At 46.6% G+C, this 2500-nt stretch overlaps 6 non-coding genes and 2 pseudogenes across 6 annotated transcripts; all 8 read left to right on the forward strand.

Annotated features, from left to right (window-relative positions):
- Positions 1-48: 48 nt before the first annotated feature.
- Positions 49-167, forward strand: LOC138550610 (5S ribosomal RNA). The gene has a single exon (XR_011294360.1). It is a non-coding gene; the product is annotated as a 5S ribosomal RNA (ribosomal RNA).
- Positions 168-273: 106 nt separating this feature from the next.
- On the forward strand, positions 274-392 carry LOC138548297 (5S ribosomal RNA). Its single transcript, XR_011292105.1, has one exon. It is a non-coding gene; the product is annotated as a 5S ribosomal RNA (ribosomal RNA).
- Positions 393-498: 106 nt separating this feature from the next.
- Positions 499-607, forward strand: LOC138545324 (5S ribosomal RNA; annotated as a pseudogene).
- Positions 608-1070: 463 nt separating this feature from the next.
- LOC138551279 (5S ribosomal RNA) lies at positions 1071-1189 on the forward strand. Its single transcript, XR_011295005.1, has one exon. It is a non-coding gene; the product is annotated as a 5S ribosomal RNA (ribosomal RNA).
- Positions 1190-1295: 106 nt separating this feature from the next.
- Positions 1296-1414, forward strand: LOC138537700 (5S ribosomal RNA). Its single transcript, XR_011285828.1, has one exon. It is a non-coding gene; the product is annotated as a 5S ribosomal RNA (ribosomal RNA).
- A 106-nt stretch (positions 1415-1520) lies between these two features.
- LOC138544521 (5S ribosomal RNA) lies at positions 1521-1629 on the forward strand (annotated as a pseudogene).
- A 463-nt stretch (positions 1630-2092) lies between these two features.
- LOC138537892 (5S ribosomal RNA) lies at positions 2093-2211 on the forward strand. The gene has a single exon (XR_011286012.1). It is a non-coding gene; the product is annotated as a 5S ribosomal RNA (ribosomal RNA).
- Positions 2212-2317: 106 nt separating this feature from the next.
- On the forward strand, positions 2318-2436 carry LOC138536749 (5S ribosomal RNA). The gene has a single exon (XR_011284912.1). It is a non-coding gene; the product is annotated as a 5S ribosomal RNA (ribosomal RNA).
- The last annotated feature ends 64 nt before the right edge of the window (positions 2437-2500 follow it).

The raw sequence follows: 2500 nt of genomic DNA on the forward strand, positions 1-2500 counted from the left end.
GGTCTAGCCGACTAGATGCTTAAAAGTACAAAACTCACAAGAAACAGAGCCTACGGCCACACCACACTGAATGCGCCCGATCTCGTCTGATCTCGGAAGCTAAGCAGTGTCGGGCCTCGTTAGTACCTGGATGGGAGACCGCCTGGGAATACCAGGTGCTGTAGGCTTTTTTGTGCTCCAAGTTCAGGAAGTGAGCCATTTCTCAATTGCCTTTCAAAACTGCAAGGTCTAGCTGACTAGATGCTTAAAAGTACAAAACTCACTAGGCCCAGAGCCTACGGCCACACCACACTGATTGCGCCCGATCTCGTCTGATCTCGGAAGCTAAGCAGTGTCGGGCCTAGTTAGTACCTGGATGGGAGACCACCTGGGAATACCAGGTGCTGTAGGCTTTTTTGTGCTCCAAGTTCAGGAAGTGAGCCATTTCACAATTGCCTTTCAAAACTGCAAGGTCTAGACGACTAGATGCTTAAAAGTACAAAACTCACTAGGCCCAGAGCCTACGGCCACACCACACTGAATGCGCCCGATCTCGGAAGCTAAGCAGGGTCAGGCCTAGTTAGTACCTGGATGGGAGACTGCCTGGGAATACCAGGTGCTGTAGGCTTTTTTGTGCTCCATGATTAGTAATTGCGCAACTTCTCAATTATTTTTCAAATTTGGTATGTTTCCAAAATAATTGTATCCCGTTTTATAGCGGAAATGTTGGACAACATCATGAGGGCTGGATCTACCTTTTTACATAGAATTAGCATACAGGTAGTGTGTTCATGGGTAATAAATCGACTTTCACATGTAATGCAGTACAGAGAATATTGAGTCCTTCAAGAGGCATGAAAGAAAACCATTATTGTGTTGATTGTTCTCTCCACCTCCCTGCAACAGACACAGGATGGATGAATTAAAGTTATCCTACCAGACATAGGAGTCCTGAATGGGCCCACCAGTCTTATATATCTCGCCTGATCGAGCCTGATCGAGCGATGAGCGTGGTATCATGTTGCAAGTGGCTGCATGGCTTAGCTTACTAAATGCAAATGCATAAGAGTAATATTCTTAGCATTCCTAGAGCCTACGGCCACACCACACTGAATGCACCCGATCTCGTCTGATCTCGGAAGTTAAGCAGTGTTAGGCCTAGTTAGTACCTGGATGGGAGACTGCCTGGGAATACCAGGTGCTGTAGGCTTTTTTGTGCTCCAAGTTCAGGAAGTGAGCCCTTTCTCAATTGCCTTTCAAAACTGCAAGGTCTAGCCGACTAGATGCTTAAAAGTACAAAACTCACTAGGCCCAGAGCCTACGGCCACACCACACTGAATGCGCCTGATCTCGTCTGATCTCAGAAGCTAAGCAGTGTCGGGCCTAGTTAGTACCTGGATGGGAGACCGCCTGGGAATACCAGGTGCTGTACGCTTTTTTGTACTCCAAGTTCAGGAAGTGAGCCATTTCTCAATTGCCTTTCAAAACTGCAAGGTCTAGCCGACTAGATGCTTAAAAGTACAAAACTCACAAGGCCCAGACCCTACGGCCACACCACACTGAATGCGCCCGATCTCGGAAGCTAAGCAGTGTCGGGCCTCGTTAGTATCTGGATGGGAGACCGCCTGGGAATACCAGGTGCTGTAGGCTTTTTTGTGCTCCATGATTAGTAATTGCGCAACTTCTCAATTATTTTTCAAATTTGGTATGTTTCCAAAATAATTGTATCCCGTTTTATAGCGGAAATGTTGGACAACATCATGAGGGCTGGAGCTACCTTTTTACATAGAATTAGCATACAGGTAGTGTGTTCATGGGTAATAAATCGACTTTCACATGTAATGCAGTACAGAGAATATTGAGTCCTTCAAGAGGCATGAAAGAAAACCATTATTGTGTTGATTGTTCTCTCCACCTCCCTGCAACAGACACAGGATGGATGAATTAAAGTTATCCTACCAGACATAGGAGTCCTGAATGGGCCCACCAGTCTTATATATCTCGCCTGATCGAGCCTGATCGAGCGATGAGCGTGGTATCATGTTGCAAGTGGCTGCATGGCTTAGCTTACTAAATGCAAATGCATAAGAGTAATATTCTTAGCATTCCTAGAGACTATGGCCACACCACACTGAATGCACCCGATCTCGTCTGATCTCGGAAGTTAAGCAGTGTTAGGCCTAGTTAGTACCTGGATGGGAGACCGCCTGGGAATACCAGGTGCTGTAGGCTTTTTTGTGCTCCAAGTTCAGGAAGTGAGCCCTTTCTCAATTGCCTTTCAAAACTGCAAGGTCTAGCCGACTAGATGCTTAAAAGTACAAAACTCACTAGGCCCAGAGCCTACGGCCACACCACACTGAATGCGCCTGATCTCGTCTGATCTCAGAAGCTAAGCAGTGTCGGGCCTAGTTAGTACCTGGATGGGAGACCGCCTGTGAATACCAGGTGCTGTAGGCTTTTTTGTACTCCAAGTTCAGGAAGTGAGCCATTTCTCAATTGCCTTTCAAAACTGCAAGGTCTA

The sequence above is a fragment of the Ambystoma mexicanum genome, unplaced genomic scaffold (genome assembly GCF_040938575.1).
Source record: "Ambystoma mexicanum isolate Mex_15411 unplaced genomic scaffold, UKY_AmexF1_1 Mex_scaf10, whole genome shotgun sequence".
NCBI classification, from domain to species: Eukaryota; Metazoa; Chordata; class Amphibia; order Caudata; family Ambystomatidae; genus Ambystoma; species Ambystoma mexicanum.